At 26.5% G+C, this 8,557-nt stretch overlaps 1 protein-coding gene across 1 annotated transcript in view; it reads left to right on the top strand.

The window, feature by feature from the left end:
- The first annotated feature begins 7,829 nt into the window (after nucleotides 1-7,829).
- The window catches only part of LOC105361777 (uncharacterized), a 4,811-nt gene continuing 4,083 nt past the window's right edge, over nucleotides 7,830-8,557 (top strand). Inside the window, exon 1 of the mRNA XM_011499050.1 lies at nucleotides 7,830-8,351. The gene's annotated coding sequence lies outside the window, so the exon portion shown is untranslated. The remainder of the gene's footprint in view (nucleotides 8,352-8,557) is intronic.

The following is an 8,557-nucleotide window of genomic DNA, read 5'->3' as shown; positions in this document are numbered from 1 at the left end:
ATATAACAGATTATACGAAATACTATAATAATGATAACATTCATTTGTTAAAATGTAGAAATAATTTATTCGATCTTTAATTCAATCTTTATTCTTAATAAATAGAAATAAATACAAATGCTAAACTATAAATGCGTTACTGCGATTCAATGTTAATTTCATTGAATATCTTTACACCTTCTAATTACTTAATTCTTATTCTATGAACTTCAATTTTATTTTGTAATATTAACTCAATTTGACTCGGGCAAAATATTAATAATAGAATTTATCAATCGAGTATTTCTATATTAAAGAACTTTTTACATACGTATTATTTAATTAAATTGCCTTATATCCATTTAGATAAGAGCTGTAAAATTACTGTGTTTATTCTTGCAGGACGTATTGTTACAATTTGAAAAGGTAAATAATAATAGTATAAAAATTTTATTAGTAGTATTATGTAAATGCAAACTATGTAAATGAAATTTCTAAGTAAAATACGTACACACATATATTTAATGCAAACAATGAAATACTAGTTATAATCATTCACATGACATCTTTACAAAGGTACGGAATAATTATTATAGCGCCGAATACTTCAAGGCACACGTATCTAAGTGGTATTTGGAAAAACTGCAAATATATGATTTATATATTTACTTGCCTATGACTTTTATACGACATTTTTCCTTATAATATCTTAAATAATTTAAATCAAGTCTAAATTATGTGAGATTTTTTAATATAGTTACACCAGACAAACACAATATAAGTAAAAAAATTTCAATAAAGCTCAAAAAACAACTAAAATTGTAAATGCAAAATTATATGAGAACATATTCTGTGAAAAAATGCATTTGATTGAAAACTATAGCATAAACACTGATCGAGAGAAGATTCTCGATAAATTTACTTCAAGAATTTCATCTACAGATTGATTTTGTCATAAAATATGGAATGTAAAACGATCGATCTACTAAATAAAGATAATAATATTGCTTCTTAAGCTAAAAAATACAGTAATCAAAAGTAGAGCAACGTTCACCCTCGTATTAATAAAGTCCGTTAATATTGTCAATGACTATGTAATAATAGTTACAAAAGTGGTCTCAAAATTAAAATTTTTGTTAAATATATCATGTTAATAATTAAAAATATCACTTATGATAATCATGCATCGATTATAAAGATCATTAGCCGAATAAATTTTATAATTTTCATATATACTTATCATATTCACATTTTACAATTTTAAAGATTTTTTCATCACATAATTACTTCTAAATATTGAAATAAAGTAATTTATATATAGACCATTAATCTTGCACCTTCTTTTCAATTGCCATTAATTGTAACATTAATTTTATTTCACTTCAAACTAGAGCAATTATCAATTATCAATTATAGATTATTAAATCTTCTCAGTAAACGTAATTAATTTACTACTTTTTAAATATTTATTTCCTGAGATCAGAAAATCTCAAAACATATAGTAACCTAATTAGTCAACTATGGTAAGTTTATTCCGAATTTTGTAATTATACATACGCAATTCATATAATAAAGATAAAAATTCTAATAACAGATTACAGGTTATTTTAAGTCATTGTAATCATAAATAATTTAATATTAAAATTTATATACGGACCTGCAAATTATATAATGTATTATGTATTGTTAATGAATTAATATTAATAAAATATTAATAAGATAAAATTAAATTAGTAATATTAATAAATTTATTATCAATAAACTCGTAAATGGATATGTAAATCTTATTCTGGATTCAACTATTACGTTATTTTCAAAGATCCACAAATTAAAAGCAGATCTATCAGGAATTCTAATAGCAGTTATTAACCAAATATAAAAAGTGATCAAATTCAAATAAAGTTATTCGTTAAAGTATACATTGTTTATTAATTAGAAATAAGTTATCCTTGTTTCTTCGTCCTTTGGTAGTTTATTGATTAGTAAAAATTTCGTTTCGAATAATAAAAATAATATAATTTAAATGAATGTAGACGAAAATAATAATAACCAGATATATAAATCATTAATTGATATCAATAAAATATTAATACAAAATATCTATTTCTACGGTTGACTGCTGTCTTGATTAAAAATTTACATTAATAAGTATTTTAGCCAATAATACACAATGTCCATGAAATTTTAGAAAAGAATAATTTAAAAATTATATATATAATTACTTAAAATTTTTTTAATATAAAAAGAATCTTTAATGTTTACTTAAAATTAACTTAATGTTCAAAATTATAATAATAAATCGCTTTAATATTTATAATAATAATAAGCTTGTAAATAAATTTCCTAAAGTGATTTAATCATATGATCAATTTGCTAGTGATTCAATTCGTATCTACTTTTAATTGTTTTTTATAAAAAAAAAAAAAAAAAAAAAAAAAAAAAAAAATTCAATATAAAATCATCGAAACATATGATATTCCTTGATAGACTAAATTAATTAATATTCGTAATAATAGTTTATAAAAATAACGTTAAATTTGATCAAATTTTAAATATTGATGAATAAACATATGCAATTATATTGTATTATTTATATAATACAATAATTTCGTAATAATGAGTTGTATAAAAAATGAATTACCCAATGTTAGATAGAAAATAATTTACTTGAATTTAATTCGATGTAATAATATTTATATTAATATGTAATAATGAAAAACAAAAGATACATGGATTATGATGGTTTTGAAATTTTGAAAATTTATTTTAATTTTACAGTTCTTAACTGATTTTATCAATTTAAAAAACAAACGAAAATTATTAAAAATAAAGATGTTATATATTAATATTAAATTATCCATAGATATTAATTTTAGATAGAAAGTTTAACATTATTAATTTTTTTTGTGTTACATATTAGCTATTATTCAGATTTAAAACCGCTGTTTAATTAAATTAATATCTGAATTATACTATCGATCTATTTTAATTATTTAATGTTATAATTCTTTATTCAAAAATGCTCATAATTTGAACTTCAAATTAAAATTATATGAAACTATGCTATTAGTTAATCAATTTAGAATTTTCAACAGAAAATTTTCTTCATTCTTCTAAACGAATGAGATATTATGAAGTTTATTTCACCATCGATAATTATATTTTCCAATTACTTAAACATATTTTTCTTAATCAAATAAAAGAATGTAATTTACATTATGATGAACCGAAGAATTATTTTGTAATCATTAAATTAAAAGTTTTTCTTTTTATAAAATAAAAACTTGAAAGCATTTCGTTAAATAAATATAAATTTTTATGAATAAGTTAAGATATTGGAAACGAACAATATATGAAGTTTTTTTGGAAAAGAGCGATAAGTGCTTTCTATGTTGCACGAAAGTGCTTATATAATCTGCTTATCTTATATTAAGGTATTTATATTGTTAGAGGAACACTTCTGACAAAGATGCGAATGGGCGTCCCTTTATTTCATTTTAAATTCTCTACGTTACTTCTTATGGAAAAACTCAGACAGGATTAAATTTTTTATTCCATTTACTAAAGTAACCATGATTCCTATTGTTGATTATAATTGTAGAAATATTTCTCATTATAACTGATATTATTATTAGTGATAAAAATAAGCTCGTATACCTAGATCTATGTCCATAGCAAATAAAATGTCCCGATACAATTCTCAATGAAATTCTTCAATTGAAATTATTATACAGTCCCTATAACTTTGATTGAATCGTTTGAATTTTTTTTTTTTTTTTTTTTATGTTTTTATTTTACTTAGATATGACGCGAGAAAATAATATAAATTGAGGTAAAAGAAAAATATAATGTTAAGAATGACCAAAAGAAAGACATATTCAGATCTGCATTAAATAAAAATAGTATAATTGTTTCCGATAAAACTGGTAATGACAATGATAAACAAAATTGCACCTAATAATATTTATCAAAAAACAGAAGAAAATTTTTATATTAATATTTTTATATTCTGAACGTTTAAAATAAAATATACAGTTCATATAATTAGAAAATTAGTAGAATTTTGAAGTTATAGAGAAATAAACAGATATTTATTTCCATAAATAGATATTAAAAATACCAATTCCATCCTTAATATACGATAAAATATCGATAAAATAATATCAGTTTAGTATAGCCTAAAAAAATTCCTAAACTCACTAATATTGAGTAATTTAATACTCATATTATTCATAATAATATCCTAATATTACAAAATATTATAGGTGCATTATCATAGTCTTTTAAACTTTAGATATAAATTAATTATTGACATTAAATAATGAACATTATTATAAAAATAATTTACAGACAATTAATTTAATAATAATTAAAGTATTATTGATTCATACAAATTTTAGTAATAATGTCTCTTTAAATATTTTCTTCTTATATTATCAGATATGAATATATCCCCAAATTTCCAAAACAATAAGCACATACTCGCGTTATCGCGCACATAATGCCCGAAACACAATTTTTTACCAACTCTCTTCGTGTAAAGAGAGATAAATTCAGTTAACGTTAATTATAATCTTTTCACTTTTTTATCCCAAATTTAATTTGATATTTGAAATACCCGATATCTCCAAGAACATGACTAAACGTCCAAACAACGATTTAGATATTCAATTATCAAAATATATATAGATAAAATAGAAAACTCTGTGTCTATTCAATTTTTGATCTTATAACGATTTTTTTTTTTTTTTTACGTTGCACTAAGAAAATATTGTAAATAAGAAAGGTACATATAGCCCTTATCGCGTACGACTTTGTATTTGTCGTATACGTTAAAAAATATTACCATATAATAAGAAAGCATATAACAAACGCCTACAAAGTCGAAAAAAGCAACATTTTCATACTTGAAAATCTAATTTAAACTAGTATTTTAGTTGATGTATTACTGGTTTCATATTTCACATATATACTTACACAATCTATACACTTAAATAATAAATATTGAATTATTAATCTTATAGCTAATACATATTTAAATCAATAGGTTCTTTATATAATGTTATAAGTTAAAATAAATTACTCTTTATCGTTAAATCATCGATAATACTATAGGGACTATATACTGCCTGTATACGCGCATTTTCCGTTAAATTTTAATTATACTATTTTATTTGTTAGAGAAGAAAAATATTGTAAAAGACTAATTATGTTAATCGCCTTTTTTCAATACAAGATCTTATCTTAAAAGATGCTACGTACAATTAAAATTCTAAAAGTATTATAATTGTTAAAGTCAAAGATGTCCTGTTCCTCGAGTTTCTTATTAAATGAATATCGCGCTTAATGTCGAATGAAAACAAAACTAATACAAATTGTCATATTTTAAAAATATTATCATAAATTTTAATATGACATATTGTCGAAAGCGTTGAGAATGTAATAAAATTGTTTTAACCTTACTTTAATTTTCATTTTCATTTTAGTTTGACTCAAATATAACTTCTAATCTAGTAATTTCAATGTATTCTAAAAATATTGTATTTTCTAATAATAATATTTAAGGAATTAATTTCAAATAATTTTTCATAAAATTACAATTATAATTATTATAAATATAAAAGTAAAATACATTAAGAATCTGACTATTCAGACGTTAAATGCACATATAAATTCGGCCGTCGTTATCAGAAAAGCCATACCATGCGAATAAACATTGAAGAAAAACATCGTTTTTCAATAAAGTCTGAATGAAAAAAAAAAAAAAAAAAAAAAAAAAAAAAAAAAAAAAAAAAAAAGCAATAAGAAAAAAAAACGTAAATAATTATCGTATTTGAAAATTTAATAATATATTTCAAAATTTTCAACCCATAACGTAATTAAAAATATCGGAAAAATAATTCAGACTTTATAAGATATAATTTCAGCAATTTATAAAATAATGTACACAAAGAACTAGAAGGTCATTCGTTATTACTAAGTATTATTAACTGACTCGCATTCTTAGAAGGCATAAAATAACTAATATATAATGTATATAATTATTTATAAATTTCGATATAATAAATGAATAATTTCATTGTAATAATGGATACATGTGATTAATATACTAATTATACGTCTGATTAAATAATATGGAAAATTATTTTTGACGATGAATCGAAAAATTTTGAGTGACAAATAATATAAATATCCTAACCGCCTCTAGGACTTGGAATATTCGAGTATTCGAGTGTATAAAAGGAAACGAATAAATTGACAATTAACAAAAAGTATGTCCTCGACTGAGGAAAAACAATTAAAGTGCTTTTCCGGCCACTCAGGCTTACTCATGAAACTTATTGCACCTTCGTCGCGGCTGCTAAAAGCATCTCATACAAACCAGGACGACATTAATATCCGATCCCATACAAAATATTTTAATGTTCAACTTTGTTGTATAATTTCACTCGTGCAAAACAAACGTGTAAATATTTTTTAAGTAAACAAAATGTTTCGTACCATTGCTGATTATTAATATTAATTTCACGTCATAAATACCATTTGTATTATTAATCCGATATTGTTTGACTATTTTTATGTTAATGTTATTGAATGTGTCAAATTATATATTGAGAATTAATGCTGTTGATCAAACATTTCATTGCTGATTAAATTAATAAAATTTGTCATTTCAAGTACAGAATTTTAATTTCAAAAGCTAAATCAAATATCGCATTATTGTATTGTTACTGATACTGATTTAATTTGTGAATAAATTTATTTTTAACTATTATTAAATTAGATAGATTTTTTTATTAACTGAAGTAACGATTTTAAGAATATAATTCAAATTGGCACAAATCGCCATGTGAATCTCTAAATCTCTAAATCTCTAAATTATGAAATTTAATGTAACATTACGTTCTTAAGACATATATATATATATATATATATTTTTAAAAATTATTCCCGTATCTCTATGATAATGTAATTCTTGCCCAATAAAAATGGCTATTCAATTGTATCTCATAAATCTATCTAATTTAATAATAGTTAAAAGTAAATTTATTCACAAATTAAATCATTAGTACTTTAAAAAAGAACTTGAAAAATTTTCGCCATACCGTACAAACAAGAGAAACAAGTAAGTTCAGCTAAAGCGTGTGAAATTCCATTGGAAATTCGTTGAAAATTTTTTAAATCGATGCAGAATATATTCCAATGAATTGTCAAACTTGGTGATATATTTTCTCGATATATATATATATATATATATATATATATATATATATATATATACATATAGCCACTTGGTTATAATATCTAGTAATATCGCGGTTAATCATCGGACGTTTCGGAAACTGAAGCTGAATACTAAAGTTCCCTATGACTGCCTAATAAACGGCTGAGTAGGAGGTTGATAAAATAGGAATTGAGAAGCTAGTGCTTACCCAGCGAGAATTCCCCCACTTCTCAAAATTCGGAGTTTTCTCGTTTACCCACTACATAAAACTAAAACATACATTAGTTTTCGGTGCAAGGCGACGCACATCGATCGCGGTCCAATCGTAAAGTGGGAGAGATATACAAACGCGTAAAATCAATTGGACAGTGGATAAAAGCGAAGAAATTAGCTCGAGAAAGAAGTAGTGAGAGAGAGAGAGCTAAAGACGGAGAACGCTATACATAGCGTGGAAGCGCACGCGCGCACGCAAAGCGATCACAGCCAAACACGGGTGCACATTCGCCACCATATAATACATATATATATATATATATATATATATATTACAAGTGGGGGAAGAGTCAGAGAGAGAGAGAGAGAGAGAGAGAGAGAGAGAGAGAGAGTGAGAGCGAGGAGAGGGTGGGAGAGGGAGTAAGAAGGAGATAAAGAGAGGGACAGAGGTTGAAAAAATGCGACGATCGTGTCCGGCCGATGGTTGGTGCGCACATTGTTCGCGGTGGTATTCGCAAGAGTGATTTAACATGGCCGAATTTTGACTTCGCATCGCTGCATATACAAGCATCCGCATCCCCCCGTACGCATCACACGGACGCGCACCGACACACTGGCGTACAGCGACTGACATATCCCCGGGGCAGATCGAGCCGCAGTCGACGTCGCAGCCTCGCAGCGGAGCCCCCCAACCCCGGGTTCTCATGTTCTTACGAAGACGTCGACGCTCAAGGCGCGCGGAACGCGAAATTGCAACGGTCCGTTTAATGCGTTCGCTTAGGAGAAGCTTCCAGCTCGCGTCGCTTGGCTCATCGGCGGCGAAGAGCGCCTGCATACACATACGGACGATCGGCGAACGTTCAGCAGCTAACGCCAGGCCACTGGTTGCCGAGCCCAGCCTCTGACAAACGTTCAACGCACCTCTGAGAACCTGGTGAGTCGCCATCGCTCACTTTTCTATCGTAAGTAGCACCAGGGCGTCGAGCCCCATCGCACCGCCAGCCCCTTCCCAACGACTCCTCGTCCCCGTCGGCCCCGTCGGCCCCGACGGCCCCGTTCGCCTCTCCCCCTCACCCATCCCTCTCTAAACCCATACGATCCCTCGTCCCTCGTCCTTCGCCCCTCCTCGACCGCCGCCCC

The sequence above is a fragment of the Ceratosolen solmsi genome, unplaced genomic scaffold (assembly GCF_000503995.2).
Source record: "Ceratosolen solmsi marchali unplaced genomic scaffold, CerSol_1.0 scaffold2, whole genome shotgun sequence".
NCBI classification, from domain to species: Eukaryota; Metazoa; Arthropoda; class Insecta; order Hymenoptera; family Agaonidae; genus Ceratosolen; species Ceratosolen solmsi.
The sequence above is the reverse complement of the archived record's forward strand: the minus strand, read 5'-3'. Positions and strand labels throughout refer to the sequence as shown.